The following is a 27,381-nucleotide window of genomic DNA, read 5'->3' as shown; positions in this document are numbered from 1 at the left end:
AGTGTTACTAGAAATATGAAAGCTAATAATAATAATAATAATAATAATAATAATAATAATAATAATAATAATAATAATAATAATAATAATAATAAATAATACTGCAATAACTAATAAATAAACAGTATACACTTTAAAGTGTTATTCGGTTTTCAGCGTACTAATCATTTCATGTAGTCGAGCAAACTACAGTTTTACTTCAGATCTAAAAAATCATAAAATTTTTAGTGAAACCAGTGGATGTTGGCAGGCAGACAAAATACATTTTAATATTAGCTCAACCAATCACAAATAAAAAACAATAATTAATATTATCTGCGGTCGACCTGGTTGGCGAGTTGGTATAGCGCTGGCCTTCTATGCCCAAGGTTGCGGGTTCGATCCCGGGCCAGGTCGATGGCATTTAAATGTGCTTAAATGCGACAGGCTCATGTCATTAGATTTACTGGCATGTAAAAGAACTCCTGCGGGACAAAATTCCGGCACATCCGGCGACGCTGATATAACCTCTGCAGTTGCGAGCGTCGTTAAATAAAACATAACTTTTTTTTATTATTATTTGCGTTTTTAGGTTTTCAAGGCGAATGTGATCAAAAATAAACCATTGGATATTCCACCACATATAGCATTGTCGGTTTACGTGCTTTGGCGATATCTGGTAACAATTTTCAACACTGAAAAGATTACCGTATTAGAGTCTTACGTGAATTCCACTATAGTACTGTCATGTACTGATAATTCAGTTGCAGCACATCAGATTACCCAAGTTAACACAAAACTACAAATCCATGAGAAAAAATTATTGAAACAGATTTCATGAGCCTGGATGTTAAAGCTCAAGGAGAAGAAGAAAGATGAAAATAGGATACGAAGGAAGAGAAGTAAGGTACTTATAAGAATAGAGAAAGGAGATGAAAAATAAGAGGAAGAAAAGGAAGAACAAGGCATGGGAAAAGTTGAAAACAATAAAACGACAATAAGAGTATTTTAAAAGTCAAAAGGAAGAAGACGACAAGAGAAATGAGAGAGAGAAACGGAAAGGAAGGATAGATAACAAGAAGAGAAAGGAAACAAGAGAAAAGTAGAAGAAGGAGGATGAAACGAAAGGAAAATGAGTAAAAATGAAAAAAGAGGCACGAGAAAGAGAAAAACGTGGAGAAGGAAAATATTAAAAAGAATGTTAAATTGAAGAAAATATGAAATGAGGAGGAGAGAAATACGAACAAAGAAAAAAGAAAACGTGCAAGCAGATCATAAAAGAAAATGAAATAATATTTATGTTCTAGTCGGTATCGATCCCAAGACCGTGACAAATACGAGTATCTTACATGTACAAGGAAAACACGAGAAGTAGGCCTAGTTGTTTTGAAATTGCTGGCCTCTGTCACGTCGCGTCGCTTCCATTTTCGGAACATCAAGATGGGTTATCGAACAGGCTGCTTCCCGTCCTCGGGGGCAATTCACAGCAAATTACTAACGACAGAGTACTACCAAGTTAACAGTGTCACCGTAGTAGCTTAATGGAGGTTGGTGGCTTCCATTTATTTCATAATTTGCAAACAGTAAAAACCTAACACGATTACTTACTTCAAGCACTCTCGTCTTGTGGTCAGTACAAAGCAGAAGAGCTCTTTATAGTCTGGCGCAAGCTCACCGCACAAATAATAATAATAATAATAATAATAATAATAATAATAATAATAATAATAATAATAGTAAGTTCACACATACTTTCTCATTATATGTATGTATTACACCTTTCAACAAAGCACTTCCTTCATCACTTTGTCGAAGATAGTAATGTCTACGGTTATTTTTTGTAACCGCAGACATTGTCATTCGAAGAAAATACATGAATGAAATAATTATGCCCCGAATATGAATGTGGATTCATTTCGTTTTATGGATTTCAAATGGAAGATATTCTTTATAATTCCAAAAGTCGTCTTCGTAAGTCGAAAAACATAATATAGGCTATTGCACACGAATCTTAGTACTCATGGTGCTATCATTAATGTAACCAAAATTATTATTACTAATTTGGACTGTAAAAATAAATATTTTGGTGTTATATTGACATTAGAAAACCCTTTGATACTGTGAATTACCTTCTTTATTATTAGAGGAATTAAATAAGATAGGAATTAATGGAATTGTTTTGGAATTGTTTGCTTCTTACCTTAGTAACAGAACACACATAATAAAATTGATAATGGCTTTAGTAGCACTCGAAATGTTAATATTGGTGTCCCACAGTACACTGTTCTCGGCCCTACTTTGTTTTTAATATATATCAATAATTAATTTAGAAAAAAAAATTCATTTGCGGACGAACACTGTTGTTCTTTTTGCAGGTAAAACTTGGGACGATATGTACCTTAGTGAAAACAATGACATCAAATTGATTAAAAAACGGTTTGAATCCAACCTACATGTCTTAAATCGTACTAAAACTACGGTTGTACCATTTTTGTTAACATCTGTTGGTACGAAATGTCTTGATTCGCGCTTGTATTTAAAAATTCATACATTCAATTGCCCTCTTAATAAGTGTAATTGTCCTATTCTATATTAATCTCCTCAAGTTAACCTATCTCGGAATAATAATCAACCAACAGTTACGTAGGGATAAACATGTTCTATTTCTTTGTATCAGATTAACAAAAATTATTCACTATTTTGTTATCCTACTAAATTACTCGACTATCCATATTTTAACTATCCGCTTTAGTGCAAGCTACATTACAGTACGGTATTATAGGATGGGGTAGTGCTTTTAGTACCTCCCTCATGCCAATAACACTGCTACAGAAAATAATAATAAAAATATGTCTTAATAAGCGTCTTGATTATCCATCAGAACTGTTGTATTTTCAATTTAAAGTATTTGATATCCATCAAATTTATAACAATATATTTTTTATTTTCGTACAAAAAAACCGAAATATATTTAATTTGTATTCACATAAATATAAAACTAAAAGATCAGACAGCATATGCTTGACAGAACCTGAATGTACCACAGCTGCAGCTTATAATAAAAGTAGCAACTCCGGTCCAAGGCACTGCAGCAAGATAACAGTTAAATTACCAAACATTCAATTTGTTAATGTTCATTATTTAAAAAAAATCAATTAAAAGTTATTGTTTAGGAAGACAAGATAACGTTTCAGTTATTGTAATATATGTGCTCTTCTTTCTCTTTTTACTTTTTAATCCGCTGATTAATACTTAAAATCCTGTGGAATGCCCTCTGAGCACGAGTATGTACTCTTTCTGGAGGTGCTAATGAGTGAAAAAAAACAATATGCATCTTTGTTCTAGCAATAAATTTATTATTATTATTATTATTATTATTATTATTATTATTATTATTATTATTATTATTATTAATCATGCTTCAACTTTTCCTAATGTCTCTGAAGGTTTTCAATTAGTATCTCGAAAAAATATAAAAAAGAGAACCCAAAGTTGAAACATTGGCTACGCGTAACATTGAAATGGACCCTGAGGGAATAAAAACTGAATCTCTATTTCTTTCGAGATTTAGTTCAAAAGTAAACACAAACAATACAGATGATTCTCTCAAGAATCAACTTGAGCTAAGGTCTCTCGCTGTAATTAAACTCAAAACTAAATTTCAATCATATTCTTCCTTCCACATCGCTGTTGATGAGACGAATTTTGATTCCATTAACAATCCTGAAGTTTGGCCTGCAGGTTGCCTTTTTGCACCTTTTTTTTTTTGGTAAACTAAAATCTGGGCAGCATTTTACGCATTCTGCCAATTCGAAGTCCGTTGATTCTCAGGGAAATGTCTCTAAGCCTTGCTCGCTTTCACTTTCAATGTCCAGTTCTATTAATCATCTTGAGATTTTCTACCAAAATATTCGTGGACTCAATACTGAAGTTGATGAAATTTTTCAAAATATAGTGAGTAATAATGATCTCATTTTCTGTCTCACTGAATCATGGTTATCTGAATCAGTTTTAAATTCAAATTTGTTCCCTAATAATTATACTGCGTAGGCTATTTGAAGATACCAACAAAATTAAAGTTGGGTGTATCTTAACAGCGATTAGCAACCAGATTCCTTTTACACGTCGGAGATATAACTTATAAATCATTAATGAATGTGTTTGGATTGAAATTAAAATGGCTGATGGCTGTAATTTATTAATTGGAAACCATTATTTTCCATCTGACACCGATCATAAACAATTAAAATCTTATTTAAATTTTATTGAAAAAAATCTTGATACTCATAATTTTCTAATATTAATTCTTGGTGATTGCAATGCATATGGTATGGATTGGTCATCTGGTTGTAATCTCAATTATGTTGATTATTACTCTAAAATTAAGTTCCAGGATTTATATTCCCCTTCTTGCCTTCTGGGACTTAACCAAATTAATTTTACGAAAAATAGTAAAAATCTTCCTGATCTTATTTTCACTAATGTATTTAATAGTTTAGTTAATCTAGCCAATCATTCACTAGTTTTGGAAGATACGTATCACCGATCAATCTGTATTGATCTGGAAGTCAATTTATCATTACCTGTCCCTCGACAAAATCATTCCTATCTAAATTATTCTCAAGGTGATTATCACACACTCTATTCTATCCTCTACAATTATTATTGGAATTGTATATATTTGACTGCTGATGCCAATGCTGCCACTAATTCTCTGTCTGAAATTATAAATATCTATATCTAAAGCTGTCCCTGTCGCCTTTGTGAAAAAGTCTCACTTTCCTAAATGGTTTTCAAACAGCCTAAGTCAACTTATTTTAAGAAAAAGAGCAGAGCACATAGAAATTTAAAAAAATACAAAACTGATCACCACTATCAAATTTGTTCTAATTATCAAGTCAAGGCTATGATTAAATCTGATAAATTTAAATGGCTACAATTCATTTATGATAATTTAAAAATGAGCCTAAACATTTTTGGAAAACATGTAGAATCGTTTCGCAAATCCAAAAACTTTCCTACTGAATTAATTATTAATGGGGTTCACATCACAGATCAATTTGAGATCGCAAATGCAGTTGCTAGTCAATTTAATTCAATTTAGAAAAAAACATAATTCTAAATTCTTTATTGATTATTCTAACATTAATGACTTCTTACCTTTACCTGTAATCTCATGTGAGGATGTTATGAAGGCCATTAAAAAGGTGAAGCCGAGCAAATCCATGGATTCTAACGGCATTCCTAATTTTATAATTAAGGGATGCTCTGAAATTCTTACACTTATTTCAACCTTTATATTCAATTTGAGCTTGAAATCAGGGATTTATACTACTCTTTGGAAAGACACATCCATTATTCCGTCTTTAAGAGTGGTAACAAAAAACATTGTAAGTAATTATAGACCTATTTCCATATTAAATAATTTCTCCAACATTTTTGAAAAAATTATTCATAAACACATTTCTTTTTATGTTAAAAACAAAATTAATTCTCCCCAACATGGTTTCACAAAAGGGAAATCTACTACTACAAATTTAGTATCACGTCTTAATCTTGCTAATAGTTTAAACTCAGGGTCAAATTGATTTAATTTATTTTGACTTTAGCAAAGCGTTTGATGTTGTTCCTTATAATATATTATTGAATAAATTAAATTATTTTGGTCTTTCTGCTAACTACCTGAGCTGGTTTGGAAAATATGTAACGGATAGACAATCCTGTGTTCGACTAGGAAATTCTTTCTCCGATCCATATACAGGGTGTTTAAAAAATACGGGGCATAATTTCAGCTATGTATTTCTCACATGTAGACAATCAAAATAGTTCGTTGCAACATGTGTCCGAAAATGCTTTATTTCCGAGTTATGGCCTTCACAACATTGAAATTCACCGGAACGTTTTTCTTTCCGCAGGTCGTTGCCGTCAAAGGAGACATTAAGAGGGCATTCTGACAGTTCATTCCGAGGCGAAGGTTACATTCAGTGTTATGTAGGCGTTAGACTGTGCGACATGTATTCAAATCAAGAGCTGGAAGAGATACTCTTCATGTACGGCAAGGCGGACGGCAATGCTGCGCTGGCTCGTCGTTTGTACCAGGAGAGAGAGGTACCCACAGCGACAATGTCCAGATCGGAAGACATTTGTACGTCTCCATTACCGTCTGTGCGAGTATGGAAAATTTAACTCTCCTGCACACTTCAGTCGTACGGCTCGCCGGTACTTGGATCGAAGGTTTCCTGATCAATGGATAGGTAGAGGTGGCCCAATTGCTTGGTCTCCACGCTCACCTGATCTGAACCCTCTCGATTTCTACTTGTGGGGTCATTTAAAATCATTGGTTTATTCGTCTCTGGTGCCTGATTTGGAATCCCTTTGGAATCGAATTGTGGCATGTTCTGAGGACATACGCAATACTCCTGGAGTTTGGGATCGTGTTCGCAGGTCAATGAGACATCGATGTGAGGTCTGTATTCAAGCAGGAGGTGGACATTTTGAACTACTTCTGTAATGACAACGACCTGCGGAAAGAAAAACGTTCCGGTGAATTTCAATGTTGTGAAGGCCATAACTCGGAAATGAAGCATTTCCGGACACATGTTGTAATGAACTATATTGATTGTCTACATGTGGGAAATATATACCTGAAATTATGCCCCGTATTTTTGAAACACTTTGTATTAGTATATGTGGAGTTCCCCAAGTTTCTACATTGGGGCCTCTACTATTTCTATTATTTATAGAGACAGTTGCAAAAGAATAAGTTCAAATTTCCTATTAATTGCGGAGACCTTAAAATCTTTCGCAAAATCAATAGTCTGGATGATTGTTAAATTTTGCAAAATGATATAAACGCTATTGCACTTTGGTCAGCTGATAATGTAATGAAAATTAATGAATCTAAAACTTTTCGTCGTTAAGATAGCAAAACCTCGTATCTCAAAAATTGACGATTTCGAGCTCTGAGTTTCATGATGTTACACAACACGTGCCGCACAAGATGCAAGAACCCGCATCTCAATATGTTGAATAATAGCAGCACAATGTAGATGTATCAAAACCTTGTATCTCGCGATGTTTATACTTTAAGGTGTTAAAACTCGTATCTCAACATACATGTTTATCGCACAACAATTGGCCATTCTATGCTCCAGTTTTAAGATTCCATAACTCGTATCTCATCATTCCAATTTACCGCGTTATGATTTGCCGCGCTTTTCTGTTATTACGTTATTGAATTTATTCATGGAAGTTGATAGAACTGTTTAGTAATCGAAAATCTATTAAAACTTTTAATTTTGTGTCCATCATATATATTATGCGAAAGCGAATTAATCTGAAGTGAACAACAGCAGCTGGTTACACATTAGAGATGGTAAGTAAATAAATCACTTGAAATACTAATTCAGAATCTGTTAGCAAAGTAAGGTTAGTTATCCTACGAAACACTATCCACATTATTATTTACACTCATTAATTATATAATCAGCACATTACAGTTTGTAGATAAATTATTTCTAAAGTAAGACTAAAGTGTCTGAATTACAAATAAAACCCAAAGTATTGTACTTTCAAAATGGAAAGTTGTATATCTGGATATCAAGGATTCTACTTATTTTAGGATAAGGAATTACAACCAAACACACGTTATGAGCCAAGAGGGAGAAAGATTCTTGAAATGACACTGCAATTAACTGAAGAATTATCCACATCAGTGAAATTTCCAGTATTGCCGCCTCTGTTGCCAATGCTGCCGATACTACCACCAGGACCACCTCCATCATTATCACCACCACCAGAACCAGCAGCAGCAGCACCACCAACAGCAGCAGCACCACCACCACCACCACCACCACCACCACCACAACCTTCACCACCACCACCGACAACAAAAACAGGTACAAAGGATTATAATACTTCAGTTATGAGCCAGATAGAAGGTAGCGATTTTGAAGACTCGAGCTCAAGTTTTGAGCCTAGCAGTGACACTATGTCTGAAGAATCAGATGTTGATGATCCAGCGCCCAGAAGAAAAAGGAGGAAGAAAATTAGTTATACAAGATCGAAGAACACCACAACTAAGGAAACTGATCACAAAAGAGACCATAATCTAGGAGAAAATGAAAATGAGGGTATAACAGATAAATTTATTCTGTTAGAAAACGAGAGCTTTGATGTAGGCATAAGAGATCACTCACCAATGCATATTGACAGTCATAAAGAACAGGAACTTGTAAATGTTACAGAAGGAGTTGTGAAAATTAAAAAACGTGCTCAAAAAGGAAAAGCAGACCCCACACTGTGGAAAAGAAATAAAACAAAACATTTTAGAATGAAAGGTGAAGAATATAAGAGCCTTAGTAAAAAAACGGAAGGAAAAATAGAAATAACAAGAGAGCCTCGTCAAATTGGACCGCGGTGCTCATCACAATTGTGTTTAAGATCAAAAAACAAAAGAAAGTGCTCTTCCATAACTGAAGAGAACCGAACTGAAATATTTAAATTTTTCTGGTCACACATGAATTGGGATCAAAGAAAAATTTATGTTGCTACTCTGGTAAACAGGAAAGATGTTAAACAAAAAACATCAATAGGAGAATCAAGAAGAAAATGCAGTTTCCAGTACAATTTAAAAATAAAGGATAATGTAATACCTGTGTGCAAGGAAATGTTCCTTTCAACGTTAGGGATTGGTGAATGGTCGGTCAGCAGTTGGGTCAAAGACACAGCAGAGGGAGATTCAAAATCAAAGGAAGTTCGTAAAGATGGAAATAGCTTAATGAAAAATGTTTCTAAATTTCTTGATAAAATTCCGAAATTACCATCCCATTATTGCAGATCATCTACTTCCAAGCTTTATTTGGAGCCACATTTCTCATCATTCAGTGAACTTTATAGAGTATTTAAAGAAGAGTGCAACAGCTGCAATAATGTTCAACCTGTGGCTGGTAGAGACTTATTTGTGAAACTCATTAAGGAACACAACATTGCCCTTTTCAAACCAAAGAAAGATGAGTGTGATCTGTGCCTTTCTTATAAACTACACAGTGTTTCAGATGATGATTATAATGCACATCAGTTGAAGAAAGAGAGAGCAAGACAGGAAAAATCTGTAGACAAAAAGGAAGCAGAAGAAGGTAAATGCAGTGTGTTTACCATGGATGTTCAAGCGGTTCAGCTAGTTCCTGCTACTCAAGCCAGTTCTACAGTCGGACACTAAAGTCTACATACACCCCCATTTTTAGCATATTTTGTACAACCCTGAATGCACAGATGTTAACGTGAAACTCTATGTCTGCGTCCACTTCCATAACAACAAAAACCAAGGTATTCAGACCAGTATCTTGCACTACAAGCTTGTTAGATGCAACTGTTTGTGTTTACTGAAGTACAGAAGTGAACATACACTGCGATTCTTTCGTCAGTTGTAGGAGAGACGTTGCAGTGAACACAGTGAAATTGGTGCAGTTTGTTAAAACAGTAGATGTGTATTACAATACATAATTTGATCGCGTATCATGGATCCAAAAAGAACTGAAATATCAGTGGAGGTAAGAAAAAATATAATTGAGCTCAATAAAAAGGGCTTTTCAATGCGTAAAATTGGGGAAATTATTAGAAGGAGACATGCAAGTGTCCAAACCGTAATAAGGAACTACAATGATCGAGGAAGTGTAGAAAACAAAGCCAGATGTGGAAGACCAACAAAATTATCTAACAGGGAGCAACGACACATCATTAGAAAAGTGAATTCAGATCCCAAAATTACAGCTACGGAGTTGGCAGTAGATGTCGCAAATACTAGAGGAAATATTGTTCATCCCATCACAGTACGAAGACTTTTGAAAAAGCATGAGTTTCAAAGTAGAATAGCAAGGAAAAAACCGTTCATAATCATGGTAAATGAACAGAAGCGCCTAGAATTTGCAACTCTGCATCGAAATAAAGATTCCACATACTGGAATACAGTGTTTTTCACGGATGGGAGTAAATTCAACATATTTCAATGTGATGGAAAGCAAAAGGTGTGGCGAAAAAGGAATGAAAGTTTGAAAAAAAAATCTTGTTCCATCAGTGAAGCATGGTGATGGAAATATTCTTGTATGGGGTTGCATGTCTGGAGCTGGGGTTGGGAATTTAGTATTTATTGAGGACATTATGGATAAATGGAAATATCTCACCATATTAAAGGAGAATTTGAAACAACCTGTTGAGAAACTTGGACTAGGAACAGACTGGTTGTTTCAGCAAGACAATGACCCCAAGCATACGGCCATTGTCGTAAAAGAATGGCTACTTTACAATGTACCAAAACAGTTGCATTCGCCTCTCCAGTCACCAGACATCAACCCAATTGAACATCTTTGGGAAGAACTAAAGCAGAGGATAACAAAATAAAAAATCAAAAGCAAGAAGGATTTAAAAGCTGCCTTAGTGAAAGACTGGAATAAATTTACATCAGCAGACACAAAAAAAAAAAAAAAAAAATTGGTGGAATCTATGCCTCGACGTTTGGAAGCTGTGATAGAAGCGAAAGGTGGAAATACAAAATATTAAATGGTGCCTGAAAGTGAAAATAATCAAAATGTATGTTGACTTTTGTACCTGAACGGTTTTTCTTTTGTGTGCTTAAGATGTTATTATATGGAACTGTTATTAATAATGCAGTATATATGTTGTTTTTCATTTCCTAAAATGTCTGTTTATGTCACAGAAAGTGAATACATAATATTTTCTTTATAGATTTTGAATTTAAGTGTTATTTTTAGGGTGTATGTAGACTTTTGTGTCCGACTGTATGTATTTTAAACAGAAATTAGCATGTCATAATTTCACAATTTACAATTTAGGAGACGGATCTGTAGTATGTTATGTTTGGCATTAAGGTGAAGGGGGACTGGACGCCAACGTGTTTGCAACATGCATTGCAAATTTCTTGGACACAGAAATAAAAGACTGCGATAAAAATAAAAACAAAATATTTTACAGTGATGGCTGCTGTGCCCAAAATAGAAATGCAGTCGTCTCTAATGTATTGCAACATTATAGCGTTGCCAGTGGAACAACGATTATGCAGAAATATTTGGTGAGAGGGCATACCCAAATGGAATGCGACAGCGTCCATTCTACAATTGAGAGAAGAAAGAAAAACAGGGATCTGTACTTCCCAGCCAGTTATGTTCAAATGATAAAAGAAGCACGATGTGGTAAACAAGGGCAGTACAAAGTGAAATATTTGTGTCATGAGTTTTTCAAGGATTACTCTGAAATTCAGTATTACAAGTCAGTACGTCCAGGAAATAAAGTTGGTGAGCCGTGTGTTACTGACATTTCTGCACTGAAGTATACTCCAAATGTTGGTATTTTATACAAGTCGAATTTTGACAACGATTGGAAATTAATTCCTAGACGCCCAAATACAATCATCGGAAGTGAGAAACAACTTTATGCTGGACCTATTCCTATTTCTACACAAAAATACGTCGACCTGATGTCTTTAAAGCCGGTTATTCCAAGAAACTATCATCCATTTTACGAGGGTCTTCTTCATAAATAATTCAGTAGATAAAGGACATAAAATGTGTAATACTTACTATTGTGTTCTTGTAGGCATACTGCATTACTGTATTTGAATTATATTAAGTTCCTCCAATTAAACTTGGGTTAAATTAATAATTGTTAAATTGTTTATTTCCTTCCTTTCCCTATGAGATCGATTTTTAGTAAAATGCAAAAACTCGTAACTTTATCTTTTTTCAAAGTTGTTTGTGTTAAAACCTCGTATCTCACAAAAAGGCCCCATAATTTATTTATAATGCGTAGTTAATATGAATTATACACATTCAACATTTGGTTTAATAGTAGATATTAAACATTATTGGTGTCACACAGATTGAATCAAAATTGTGGATATGAGACAGTTTTTTCAGTTTCCTGAAAATTGTGGGTTTTTGAGATACGAGGTTTTGCTATCTTAACGACGTTTTGTCATTTCCTTCTCAAGAAAAACTACTTCAATATTTAATTACGCTCTTAATAATGTTAACATAATTAGGAGACCTTGGAGTTCTACTTGATTCCAAATTACATTTTCATAATCATGTTCAACATATATATATACTGTATATATAATCAATCCATAAGAATGCTTGGCCTTATAAGGTCTATAACTTATTCTTTTTCTACTCCTGCTACTCTACTAGTTTTATACAATACATTAGTCAGATTCAAACTTGAATATACATCTGTTGTTTGGAATGCTATTACTACTATTGATTCGGTTAAATTGGAAAATATTCAAAGAAAATTTATTTCCTTATGTTCTTTTAGATTTATACCAACTTTCTCTGTTTTCAATTATGACTTAACTTGTAATTATTTTAACTATTCTAGTCTTTATGTCAGACGTCTTGATCTTGATTACTTATTCTTTTCTAACGCTATAAAGAGTGACATTCTTTGTGAGTCCACCATAAGCAATATCTACCTTTGGATTCCTTCTAAAGGACTAAGATTTAAAATATATATATATACCAATAAGTCTAAACCTCTTTCACCGGTTGCCAGATGCATAAAACTTGCCAATTTGTACGGTATGAAATTGGATCTTTTTAATGTATAGTTTGAATATTTATATTGTTTTTGTTTTAGTATTGGATTCTAATTCAACTCTAACACATGTTTTGTTATTATTGTTTCAATTGAGTTGTTCATTTTCACATCTATCCATGAACATCTAATCATATACATTTCTTGCAGTTATTGTGATTATTTCTAATTTTTGCCATTATTATTTTTATTATTTGTAATTTTTGTCATTTGTGCAGAACTATTATTGGTTTCTGTATGTTGTACAGCACAGTAAAATATCAGTAAATAAATATCTGCCGAGTTAGCTCTGTGGTAGCGAGCCTGCCTCCAGACTAGCCGGTTCGGTTTCGATCGCCGGTGGGGGTCAGAAATTTTCATGTGAAATGTGTACCTTGGGTCTAGGAGAGATGGCGGTGCACAACTTCTAATCACTAGATTGGGCAGCACTATATCTGATTACACCCATATCTCTCCGCAGTGTATATGAAGAGATGATTCGTCCGTCGGACGGGAACGTTAAGCCTGGCGGCCCCCTTGGTGCTATTCGACAGGAGTAGGCTACGTGCTGGCACGGGTTTGTCCTTCTCCTTTCCTCGTCATCATCATCATCACTCGTGCCACACAGTACACTTACACGAACAATTACACTCAACCTAGTACACGACAAAACTCTCTACAGAACCACACACACACACGCACGCACGCACGCACGCACGCACGCACGCACGCACGCACGCACGCACGCACGCACACACATATATGAAAACATCCAATATGTTTCTACTTACGAAATTTGGCATTTAAAAGTGACTCATTGATTCATAGTGTTCTGCCCAAGGACAGATATTTCACTGCAAACTCAGCATTCCTTAATCTTTCCTATTTTCTGTCTTCCTCTTAGACAATATTAAGATACATGGATCATATGCGGAGACTATCATCTGATATCTTCTTCTGCCCCGAACTTTGCTTCTGTTCACCATTCGTTCCATAAGTTTTTTCTCAGCCACTGACGCAACCAATTTTTTTCTTCTTCGTAATCAGTTTCTGCATTATTCTTTCTTTATCCACTTTTTCCAGCAGAGCTTCGTTTCTAATTCTGTCTGTCCATTTCACGCGCTCCATCCTTTTCCATATCCTCATTTCAAAATAATGCTTCTAGTCGTTTCTCTTCACTTCGTCGTAATGTGCATATTTCTCCCCATACATGCCACACTCCACACAAAGCACTTCATTAGTCTCTTTCTTAATTTTTCTTCCAGAGATTCGAAGAAAATGTTCTTTTTCTATTAAAAACTTCCTTTGCCATTGCTAGTCTCTTAAATGTGAATAATTGTGATTTTTTTTAATCTCTTTTGCACAAATGATGCCTTTAAATAAGTACAAAAGAATCCCTGTCACACACAAGTTCCGAACAATTTTATCTATTACAATAATGAAGACACATTTTCTATAACAAAAAATTATTCCGATAAGATAATAAAACATATCCGACAATGTACATAGAGAACGGAATCTGTGATAGATTACAGCAAGTCATGAATCGTTTTTTTTTACATCATCCTGTTCAATGTTCTTATGGTGACAAGTGAATCACTATGATTACTTGTAAAATTAAGTGAAATGTACCCTAAGAATAAGTTCGAGAAGCAGCTGAAACTGCAGCATTCATCTTGTGTATAATACTGTTCAATTCCTTCAATAACGTTGTAATAATATTATTGTATTCGTAAACATCTGTATTTACGTGATAATAAGGTTAAGTACGAGTAATATAGAATGTAGTAGAATTGTTGAAATTTCTTCAGTAGGCTTATGTATTACATAGGTCTAAAAATAAATTGTAAAAAGTGTGTTATGTTGCAATGTGTTGTCACTTCTTTGCACTTGGACTTGGTGTAATCACTGTCTTCGCGAAGGCAGTGACACAATGTAGCTAGCAGTAAAGAGGATAGCAATGGAAAAGGAAGTTTTCAATAGGAAAAGGAGCATTTTCCAATGGAAAAGGAAATTTTCAATAGGAAAAGGAGCATTTTCCGTGGACCTTTGGAAAAATAACTAAGTAAGGAACTAGTGAAGTATTTTGTGTGGCGTGTGAAATTGTATAAAGCAGAAATATAAACATTACGACAAAGTGAAGAGAAACAATTGGAAGCATTTGAAATGTGGATGTGGAGAAAAATGAAGCGTGTGAAATAGACAGACAGAATAAGTGAAGCTGTGTTGGAAAGAGTGGGTGAAGTAAGAATGATGCTGAAACTGATCAGGAAGTGAAGAAGGAAGTTATTGGGTAGAGAAAGATGCACTGGGAGGAATGGTGAACAAAAAAAGTTCGGGGCAGAAGAAGATATCAGATGATAGACAGGGTTAAGATATATGAATCGTATGGAGAGACGAAAAGGAAGGCGGAGAATGCTATAGTCCCGTCGCTCTAATTTCCGGCAGCCAATCGCGTTGCAGGTCGGCTACATTTAAACGTGTGCGTCTTGTGATTCGCTGAGGATGACGTTATTAATTTCTTAAGGCTCGATAAATACTTAATATAATCGCCCCCCATTTTGGCTCTTTAGTTCGCGTTCGCAGAATGCACACGAAGACGTTATTTGCCGCTCAATTATTTGCTGAATTACAGTGCGTTATATTTATTATCATAGGAGCTACGACATGATAATGTTTAACGGTGTGGCAAATAGATTCCTCGTATGGTAGTTCGGCAACGAAAGAACAAAAATGGCGAATGATACTACCTGCCTAGACTTTATAGAGCCTTCACTTCCTAAGACGTAAGCAAAGAGGAGGGGTCACGCCGGGAATAACAGCGTCGCGACTATAGTTTCTACTTGCGTGTAATTTTCCATGCCTGACTGTACTTCTGTTTGATCAATGCAGTAGCTTGGGTCCAATTCACTAAACCATGGGCTGCTATACTATGTTTTACCATTACCTTACAGTGCCCAAATCCCTTGCCCTGATTATGACGAAGCATAAATCTGCATAACACACATCGAGACATCTACCAGGAGAGGCATGATATACGAATCTGAAGGATGAAGAGTGTAGTTGGCGGACTGAAGACCAGTCTAGCCGTACAGCACAATCGGCACGCGGGTCATCCCATTATGGATACACAACAAATTTATCTGGGCTGAAGTGCTTAAGAATTCCCGCGCCATGAGTACCTCTACAACTTAGGCACTCTGCAGTACAGTACTCTGAATAATACCGTAATAACTAATAAGCATAACAAAAACGTTTTACCAATAGATTCCTCGTTATTTGTTGGCATTGTATAAAAAAGGTAGACTACTTTTTTTTTAAAAACATCACTAAAATAACATTTGAGGATCTAATTAAAACAAGGCACGTATGAAATACAAAAAGAGATAATTGCGTTAGCCGTGTGATGCAGCATAAATTAAATCATATAGGCATCACAATGGCTTTTCACACCATGTATGTTGTCAATAAATGTAATTCATTTACAATATTCACAAAGGATTTCTTCGAATCCTCTTGATGCGTATGAAGCACAAATCAAAATTAGTATGACAGTTTTGTGAGTACAAAATATACAGTAGGTATAGCGAGTGTATCAAAGACCATGTGGCAGAAGGACTTTGATGGGCGAAAGAGAAAGACGATATAAACCAATTCATGGGCTGAAAGGACAGAGTTCATTATTTTTCACAGTTCAGTAATATTTTTGAACTACTGCGCTCTCATCAATTCGTGACCAAGTGCGACGTACGAGTATTTTCATCTCTTGAGTAATAACATTTATAGGACGCAGAGGACTTTGGAAACTACTCTTAATTTGTCATGAATAACTAATTTTCAGAGCGCTGGTGAGCTAGTAGTGAGTCCTTTTCTATGCCTGAGACCTTGGTTTGATTGCCGACGAGATTATTGTTGTTGCTGTTAGGAAATAAGTACGATTTGATGCAATTTTATTTACAAACCATTTTGTCCACCCCTATCAGCCTTGTAGCATATGCAGTTTTAATGTGTCATGTTATGTAAATGTACCCTACATATTTTATGTGTAAAATTAATACAAAAACTTCGGTAAAACTACGCTAGAAAAGTATATCAGCAATATACAATTTTTCAAATACTAAATAACTTAGACCTATCTGAATTTTTAGGTTTTCACAGTGACTGTAGTCAGAATTAGGCTCAGTTGTTCGGGGACCCTTCTGGTTTTACCTATCTGACCTGATAATGTAACCTCTATGTAGTTCCAAAACGTTGGAAATGTCAAGTTCCAGGACACGATGAAATACCCAAAAGCCTAATTCTGACCAAATAACTTATCATATCGTTTGTAACATACTTGTGTAACATAGGTACTGCTACAAATGTCATACCTAACAACAGAAAATTTCGCTTACTATTAAAATATAACAATTCGATGGTGTTAGGGTAAATGAGTTTTGAGGTAAATTAAAATTAAACTTAGGACCCTTATTGCAAATAATTTTCTACACAAATAAAACACATCTAATGCTAGTATTCTTTTATTTTTGGCACACTCACTTGTAGAATTTAACTTGTGTAATTACCTGAGGAACAAAACTCCGTTTGCACAAAAAATATGACTTAACCCCCTTTACTCGAACACATCGAATTCAATAAGGCTTGAAAGTATCTCTGCTCACTCCAGCTAACAAGACAGCTTCCGGTAACAAATACAACGGACCCGAGTTCCATTTGCGGACGCAAAGTGCAGATTCATCCCCCGGCATGAAGGTCCTCCTTGTGTTTTTCTTCTTCGCATAGTGTTATGTTGAGTGGTAACCGTGTCACATCATCAGAGCCCCTCCCTCTGCTTGCAGTGGCCAAGTGGGCGGGTCTTCAGCCTGTGACACAGGCGGTCCCGGGTTCGAATCCCAGTCAAGCCTGAGATTTTTCATTGTAAAATCCATAGTGACACTTATGGCGGACAGTGTCGCAGCTGGGACTCTTCTCGGGGCTCTCCCGTTTCCCCATATTGGCATCTACGTCATTCCGTCAACGTTTATCCATTTCGTCATCATTAGATAGCATTTCCCTAACGCCGATTGGCGACGCACGGAGGGGGCTGCCCTAGGGACGAATGGGATTGTCTGCTCAAAACCTGGGTGCGCAGCGAACCTGTAGTCAACCGGTGTGGGTTTGAGAATGCACCTAGCTTAAGGGTTAGCGAAATAGACCGTAAAAGGTCGTAATGATGGGTCATAGTGCCGCCCTTCCGAAAATTCCATTCCCTTCCCTCTGTGAATATTCACTCCGCATAATAGTGAGTGCGGTATTATCACGATAACGAGATGATTATTGTTACTGTTATTATTAGGGCTAGGATTTTGATGACCTATAAATCATGAAATAATGTCCTAAAACAATGCATTTATGACCTAAAAAAAAAAAATGCCCCTAAAATTCCCTAAAATTCTTCTTACATAATTGGCTTAGTAGGAAAAGAGGTTTTATACTTCTTAATATTTAGACCACTAATTAAATTAAATTCTAGTACCAACATTTAAGTTTATTTAATTTTGCATAATTTTTTAAGTAGTACACTTTAATTAATTATTTTACCTGATGTAGTTCCATGTAGTCCACCACAAGGCCACTCTTATCCGGAACTAGCAGGTATAGAGGAGTCTATATTGAAGGGGTGGTTGGAGTGTACTACGTTAAAATGGCAATATTTGTGTAGAAAAACGATTAAAATATTATACAAAATAATGGGTATTAGCTACCAGCTACAGCTTATCTCTGAGCGCTATTGCGCGTTTAACCTTCAATGGGAGGGGCAATATTTTCTATGATGCACGAAATTGCGGAAGTAGGAGGAGACAGGTACCTGTAGATCGCTCAAGCCCTGCACTAACTCATTAATATTAAATATTACAATTATTGGTATAGATTGGAAAGACAGGAGGCCGTTCTGTAACCTTCACATGAAACAACGAGTCAAAGTCAGGATAGGAGGAGAAATGTCAGAAGGAAGTGAAATAGGGAGAGGAGTACGACAAGGATGCCCTTTATCACCTACCCTGTTCAACATCTACTTGGATAATTTGGTGAAGAACTGTTTTCAGAACATAGGAGAGATGAAATTGATGTGATGTGATGTGATGTGATGTGATGTGATGTGATGTGATGTGATATATATTTGTCGTTAAGCACTTACTTCCGGTGAGATGGCACTTCACATATTTTACATAGGAGGGATGAAATTAGGAGGAAGCAGAATAAAATGCATAAGATTTGGTGTTGTTAGTAGAAGAGGAAACGTTACTAAGGGATATGCTACTGAAGCCAAATGACAGCTGTGACCAGTATGGGATGAAGATAAATGCAAATAAGACAAGACCATGATTGTCGGAAGAAAAATAAAGAAGGTAAACTCGCCAATATTAAATGAGGCAGTAGAGAAAGTGAACAGCTTCAAATACTTGGGATGTACTATAAACAGTATCATGAGCCAAGAAGTCAAAAAGAGGATAGCAATGGCCAAAAAGTTTTTAATAGAAAAAAGAGCATTTTCTGCGGACCTCTGGAAAAAGAACTACGGAAGTGCTTTGTGTGGAATATGGCATTGCATGGGGCAGAGACATGGACATTACGACGAAGTGAAGAGAAACGACTAGAAGCATTTGAAATGTGGATATGGAGAAGAATGGAGCGTGTGAAATGGACAGACAGAATAAGAAATGAAGCTGTGTTGGAGAGAATGGGTGAAAAAAGAATGATGCTGCAACTGATCTGGAAGAGGAAAAGTAATTGGTTGGGTCACTGGCTGAAAAGAAACTGTCTACTGAAGGATGCACTGGAAGAAATGGTGAACGGGAGAAGAGTTCGGGGCAGATGATAGACGACGTTAGGATACATGGATCATATGCGGTGACTAAGAGGAAGGCAGAAAATAAGAAAGATTAGAGAAAGCTTGGTTTGCGGCGAAAGACCTGCCCTTGAGCAGAACACTTATGTATATATGTATGTATGTATGTATGTATGTATGTATGTATGTATGTATGTATGTATGTATGTATGTATGTATGTATGTATGTATGTATGGGCTATTCCATATGAAATCGATCAGTAAAAAATCTCGCATTTTTTTAATACTCTAATTTTTTCCATATTTATACAAGGTGCTGAGGACAGTGCATTTTCAAAAATATACTATCGAAAGTCAAACGGTTTTCGTACTATTGAGCGACAAATTTAGCGTATTTTATAAAAATAAGCCTCTTTCAGCGCTCAGAACTATGGAACCATTTATTACAGAACATTGAACGGGAGCTCATTTTGAAGCTGACATTTGGTGGATTATGTTAAGAAGTAAGTCTCATTTTTATTGTATACAGAGAGACAGATAATCAGATTTTACTTACTTTTAGGCTTTTTGCCCATTTGTAAAAATGTAAAAAAAAAATACTGAGAAAAAACCTTGCATTATTAAGAGGGACTCGGCATTGTTTGCTTAGTGGCTCGGAAATAAGTTTCGAGGGTATAAAATAAATTATTTTCACACGCCTAGACTTGAACGGCGCAGTACCGCACGCACTGGCCGAGAGCTGATGATAAGCGAGCGTTGGGCGTCATTTTACTCCTGTGTTTTTGAAAACTTGTGATAAAGCTAGCCCAGCTATGCGCTATAGACGAAACATCACGTGTTTATGTCTCCTGACCTTGCTTGCCTCGGCTAGCTCCCGCCTCACAGTTAGCAGGTTAGTTCACGCGCGTATTATTTATTTTCTTTATTTTTAATACTTTCTTATCAATGGTGCATCAGTAAAAAATATGTGTTTATTTGTACTTTCAATGCGGAATCTAACCATATATTTTAAAAATATTATTTCGTGGGCAAAGGCGTCTTAATGAAGAAAAATCTAAATTTCTCTATTTCCATAAAACGTAAGAAAAACTGTTTACATGTCAATGTAAACTTTAATTTCTCAGCATCAAAATAAACCATGATTTTGATCATTGGGTGAAAGGGTTTCGGAGCCACAACAGTTTAAAGTTGCTAATTTTATGAAAATACGATAAATTTAAATATTTTTAATTTAAACACTATGAAGTTCTAATGCCTCAAACGTTGCACAAAGCATTGTATCACAGTTGTCAACGGACAGAAAAAGTTTCATTGTATTTAAAAATTGCAAGGTCAATTTTCTCTATATTTCGGTCGATTTGAGATGGAATAGTCCATGTATGTATGAGGTTGATATATAATGCGTAGGAATGGTTCTGTTATTGCGAATTGACATACAGCATAATCAAGGATATTTATAATTGTATTTAACATTTTGTCTTACATTAAATTTTAAGGTCAAAATGGAAAAATAATTACAATGGACACGTGGACGAGTAAGGCTACACTGTGACTGTCAGTGCTACAAGGTCAAGTAGAAGCCCTTGCGCCAGAGAATCCAGCGCGAATTTCATAACGACATGTAAACATGTGCTGCAAGATCCTGACAGCTTCTAGTGCTATACAAAAAATTGCAAATAGCGCGCTATTCTGGCCATGTGTGTAAACGTGATGTGATATTTCTGTTGCGCTATTAAAAATAGCGCGTTATAGTATAACTATCATCGTGGACGAGTACCTTAATAGCATCTGAAGGCCGCCGTAACAGACTAGATATTGAGTTGCGATAATCAATCTTCTACAGCTATCGATATAAATTTCGACTATTCCGGCGAAAATACTGCCTGTTCAAAGATATTATGAGAATTTCAGTGTACTGAGTTAATTTACGTACGTTTTAAGCCACTCATCATCCATAAGGAGACTAATAATATAGGTTTCATTAATAATTTAATAATTTTATTGTAAAAATATACAATATAGTCTACGTCTCCTAATCAATTCCGGTAACAACAATGTCAACGATCTGAAAAAAAAGTATGTCATTAACAGAAATAAATGAAATGAATTACGAGGAATATAAATGATGACTTGGCATACGACTCTGTTAAGAGAAGTTTTGTATAATAGGCCTATTCTTATTGAATTTGGTATTCCCAAGAAGCTAGTTGTATTAATTAAAATGTATCTCAGTGAAACAGACAGCAGAGTCCGTAGAGGCCAGTTTCTGTCTGATGCTTTTCCAATTCACTGCGGACAAAAGCAAGGAGCTGCACACTATCACTTTTACTTTGTAACTCTACTGTAGAATATGCCAATAGGAAAGACCAGGAAGAGAGAGAGAGAGTTTGATATTGTTTTAATTACATCAGCTGATTGTTTATGTCGACAACGTGAATATGTTAGGAGAAAATCCACAAACTATTAGGGAAAACATGGGAATTTTAATTTGAAGTAAGTAAAGAGATAGGTTTGGAACTAAATCCCGAAAAGAACAGACCAGAACATAGTATGAAATGGAAATATAAAAACTGGAAATTTGTCCTTTGAAAAGGCGAAAAAATTCAAATATCTTGGAGAAACAGTAACAAATATATATGACACTCGAGAGAGAATTAAACGCAGAATAAATATGGGAAGTGCCTGCTATTATTCGGTTGAGAAGCTTTTGCCATCTAGTGTGCTTTCAAAAGACTGAAAGTGAGTGTCTAATGCCTACCCAGTTCACTTGCATATTGCGAATAGATGGCAGGACTGTGGCCCATTTTCAAGTTGCACACCACTTCGGCGGGTCATACTATGCATGATGTGTATCTGTGGATAGTTATGTCATGTGCTAGGGGAGTGTATGTGTAGACCTAAATGTTCGTGTAAGTGTAGTGTAGGGAATGGATGAGGATGATGAAGATGAGGAAGGGAGAAGGGAAAACCCCGTGCCGGCACGTAGCCTACTCCTGTGGAATAGCACCAAGGGGTTCGCCAGGCTCAACATCCCCATTCGACGGACAAATCACTATCAACAGTGACAAATGTCTTCTCTTTATATGTAGTGCGGAGAGATTTGGGAGTTAAAATTTATAAAACAGTTATATTACCGGTTGTTCTGTATGGTTGTGAAATTTGGATTCTGACTTTGAGAGAGGGACAGAGGTTAAGGGTGTTCAAGAATACGGTGCTTAGGAAAACATTTGGGGTTAAGAGAGATGAAGTTACAGGAGAATGGAGAAAATTATACAATACAGAACTGCACGCATTGTATTCTTCACCTGACATAATTAGGAACATTAAATCCAGACGTTTGAGATGGGCAGAGCATGTAGCACGTATGGGGGAATCCAGAAATGCATATAGGGTGTTTGGAAGACTTGAGAGAGAAAGACCTTTCGGGAGGCTGAGACGTAGTTAGGAGGATAATAGTAAAAAGAATTTGAGGGAGGTAGGATATGATGCTAAGAACTGGAATAATCTTGCTCAGGATAGGGACAAATGGGCTTATGTGAGGGCGGAAATGAACCTTCGGATTCTGTAATAGTCATTTGAAAGTAAGTAATAAATGATGACTTATTACAGCCAGTGAGGATTTCAAGAGAGTTAATGCAATTGTATCAATAGTCGTATCAAAGACCTCAAGGGCTACACTAGGAACACATTCTGGTGCTCCAAACATAAGACAACAACGAAGCATTTAAAGAAAAAATGATATTTCGGAACGATAAAATGGGAATAAATCGATAATGATGAATTCATGAGATGCTAATACGAGAGGAAACTAAGTACTCAGGAAAACTCCGCCCACTACTTTTTCTTAGGCACAACTATCAAAGGGCACATACAGTACACTGAAAATACCGGGACATCATTTTGTTTTTACTAACATTTCTAATATTAACCTGGCTATACCTTTGGATTAACGGTTGAGAACCAGAAAGACTGTTTGTTACCCCCTTCCAAGACCGGAGTTTGATGATAGTAGCATAAAATCAAACAAATCACTTTAATAGGTATAGGAGAGGAGAAAAGAAGTACATCCGTTTGTGTAAACTAGGAACTATTACGATTTTAAGTTAGGATTTTATTTAATCAAAATACAGTACAGTATTAACAATAAGTGTTTTTACTCACTAACTGAACTATCCAGGAGGACGTATTCATTATGCAATTTGTAGTACACTGTCTTCAGCAGATTAGTATGCAATATGGAGAATGCATTTAAATTGAAAAATAATCAAAATCTGGATATTTTAAACAAATTGTTAAGAATGGTGGACGTTCATTTCGATACAGGCTTCAGTTGTTTTGTGAATATCATCGAAAACGTTTTTAAGCATATCTTGTGAAATTTAATGCATTTTTTCCTTGAATGTAATTCTTTAATTCTTCTATTTTTTGTAGGATGTTTAGCAAACACAACTGTTTTACAGTAACCCCAAAAGAAATAATGCAAAGCACTCAAATCAGTCGACATGGTGGGCCATAATCCTGCGCCTGCTGAAGTAATTCTATACCTACACTATAACAGAGTACCTTACGTACTGTAAATTCAATCTTCACTTCTACCCGATCCGCACAGTTAAATTTACCAAGATATGCTATCTACTGTCCAATTGGTAATGTCGCAGGGTCGTAGAAAGGGGGGAAATCAAGTTAAAGATACTTAATTAACGAGGACATTTTATTTAAATTATTTTAAACAGTTGTGTAATATTACGTAGACGTCCAATTCTTAAAAGAAAATTGTTTTCAGAAAAGAGCTAAGGCAGCCCAGCCACTAGCCTTTATAGAGGGGCCATCAGAAACGAGTGGGGGAAACCGGGAAGCGACGTAACCAAACGGACACAGTACCTGTGTGATCATATTTCTGGAACGTACTGCACTCACTCAGTACTGTATACTGTGACCGTAAGACGACTTTGACTGCTTATGCGGCCTTGGCTCTCTGTGGAGGACGTGTGGAAGTTTACTTGTAGAGGGAAGTACATTCAAAAACTCAGGTACAGTAGAAATTGAAACAAAAATAAAATGATGTCCCTGAACATCTCAACTCAATTGTTATCTCATATTTCCAGCGATCATTTGTTTAAACTGCAGCACATAATATAATGTATATTCAAGAATTTGATTAGGTCCGCCGAATGGCTCTGTGGGTATCACGTGCACTTCACAGCAAAGGGGTCCGTCGTTAGATATCTCTGGACTGGATGTTAGCACAATATACCGTACTGTGGTGTTAGTCCCTTGCTTGTACTTGCTCATGACAACTCCGCAGTGGCCCTGTATCGTGCTAACCATACGGTTAGGAAGTCCACCATATGAGAGAGTCTAGTGTTGGTCCAGAGTCTGTATATCTTCCGCTATATGCACTGGCGTGTAAGTCGGTTCAAAAGGAGGAGATAGAGCAAGACACAAAAATTAACCATTCTCCATTTGGTATGCGAATGACGAAGTGAGGTCTACACTCATGGTGACACGTTGTTTGACAACCTGTCCTTGACGTTGAAATGCATCTCAAATCATAGTTATGAATAATAGTCACTTGCGTGTAATAACACCTGTACTAGACAGATCAAGGAATACGCGTAAGAAATGGATTCATGGCCGAGTACTATTCATGTTATTTCGCACCTGTACGCAAATTTTGGCAGTGACGAGGGTCCGAAGGTATTTTGACACTGGAGTGGGAGAACATGGCAAGAGACTTGGAAGACGCGCATCAAGGGGAGACTCAAAATAGCACCACATCCGTCCGTGAAAAATGCAGAATGTCGCCACCACCCCCACAGAAATTTCCACATCGCCAGCTGAGCACTCCTACTATATCTCACCATTAACACTTCATCTTCATCTACCCATTCTTTTATATTTGCTTTTTATCTCTTCCACTGCTCGTTTTTAGCTCCCTTTCTTCCCTACTCGATTATATCCATTTCTTTCCCTCTTCCTTTCCCATCTCATCATTCTCCTCATCCTTTGCCATCTCATCATACTTCTACTCCTTTGCCATCTCCTTATTCTCCTTCTCCTTTGTCATCTCATCATTCTCCTCCTCCTTTGCCATCTCCTCATTCTCCTCCTCCTTTGTCATCTCCTCATTCTCCTCCTTTGTCATCTCATCATTCTCCTCCTCCTTTGCCATCTCCTCATTCTCCTCCTCCTTTATCATCTCATTCTCCTTCTCCTTTGTCATCTCATCATTCTCCTCCTCCTTTGCCATCTCCTCATTCTCCCCCTCCTTTGTCATCTCCTCATTTTCCTCCTCCGTTGTCATCTCCTCATTCTTCTCCTCCGTTGTCATCTCCTCATTCTTCTCCTCATTTGCTATTTCCTCATTCTTCTCTTCCTATACCATCTCCTGATTCTTCTCTTCCTATATCATCTCCTCATTCTTCTCCTCCTTTTCCATCTTCTCATTCTTCTCCTCCTTTGTCATCTCCTCATTCTTCTCCTCATTTGCTATTTCCTCATTCTTCTCTTCCTATACCATCTCCTGATTCTTCTCTTCCTATACCACCTCCTCATTCTTCTCCTCCTTTTCCATCTCCTCATTCATCTCCTCATTTGCCATCTATTCCTCCTCCTCCTTTGCTACCTCATTCTTTTCTTCCTTTGCCATCTCCTCATTCTCCTACTCCTTTGCCATCTTCTAATTCTTCTCCTCCTTTGCCATCTCCTCATTCTCCTCCTCCTTTGCCATCTCATTCTTCTCCTCCTTTGTCATCTCCTCATTCTTCTCCTCCTTTGCCATCCAATTCTTCTCCTCCTTTGCCATCTCATTCTTCTCCTCCTTTGCCATCTCCTCATTCTCCTCCTCCTTTGTCATCTCATTCTCCTCCTCCTTTGCCATCTTCTCAGTCTTCTCCTCCTTTGTCATCTCATTCTCCTCCTCCTATGCCATCTCAGTCTTCTCCTCCATTGCTACCTCCTCATTCTCCTTCTCCTTTTCCATCTCATTCTTCTCCTCCTTTGTCATCTCCTCATTCTCCTCCTCCTTCGCCATCTAATTCTTATCCCCATTTGCCATCTCGTTCTTCTCCTCCTTTGCCATCTTCTTATTCTTCTCCTCCTTTGCCATCTCATCATCCTCCTCTTTTGCCATCTCATTCTCCCCCTCCTTTGCCATCTCGTTCTTCTCCTCCTTTACCATTTTCTTATTCTTCTCCTCCTTTGCCATCTCATCATCCTCCTCTTTTGCCATCTCATTCTCCTCCTCCTTTGCCATCTCCTCATTCTCCTCCTTCTTTGCCATCTCATTCTTCTCCTCCTTTGCCATCTCCTCATTCTCCTCCTCCTTTGCCATCTCTTCATTCTTCTCCCCCATTGCCATCTCCTCATTCTTCTCCTTCTTTGCCATCTCCTCATTCTCCTCCTCCTTTGTCATCTCCTCATTCTCATCCTCCCTTGACATCTCCTCATTCTCCTCCTCCTTTGCCATTTCCTCATTCTCCTCCTCCTTTGCCATCTCATTCTTCTCCTCCTTTGCCATCTCTTCATTCTTCTCCCACATTGCCATCTCCTCATTCTTCTCCTTCTTTGCCATCTCCCCATTCTCCTCCTCCTTTGTCATCTCCTCATTCTCCTCCTCCCTTAACATCTCCTCATTCTCCTCCTCCTTTGCCATTTCCTCATTCTTCTCCTCCTGCCATCCCCTCATTCTTCTTCTCCTTTATCATCTCCTCATTCTTCTCATCCTTTGTCATCTCCTCCTTTGCCATCTCCTCATTCTTCTCCTCCTTTGCCGTCTCCTCATTCTTCTCCTCCTCTGCCATCTTCTCATTGTTCTCCTTCTTTGCCATCTAATTCTCTTCCTTTGTCACCTAATTCTTGTCCTCCTCCTCCTTTCCCATCTCCTCATTCTCCTCATATATTACCATCTCCTCATTCTCCTCTTCCTCTCCCATCTCCTCATTCTTCTCCACCTTTCTGATGTCATTCTTCTCTTCCTTTCCCAT

At 36.7% G+C, this 27,381-nt stretch overlaps 1 protein-coding gene and 1 pseudogene across 5 annotated transcripts in view; both read right to left on the bottom strand.

The window, feature by feature from the left end:
- The window catches only part of Ac78C (adenylyl cyclase 78C), a 665,405-nt gene that overhangs the window by 157,917 nt on the left and 480,107 nt on the right, over positions 1-27,381 (bottom strand). The window lies entirely within an intron of this gene.
- On the bottom strand, positions 24,886-27,050 carry LOC138704241 (golgin subfamily A member 6-like protein 25; annotated as a pseudogene).

The sequence above is a fragment of the Periplaneta americana genome, chromosome 8, assembly GCF_040183065.1.
Source record: "Periplaneta americana isolate PAMFEO1 chromosome 8, P.americana_PAMFEO1_priV1, whole genome shotgun sequence".
NCBI lineage: Eukaryota > Metazoa > Arthropoda > Insecta > Blattodea > Blattidae > Periplaneta > Periplaneta americana.
This window is presented reverse-complemented; position numbering and strand designations above follow the sequence as displayed.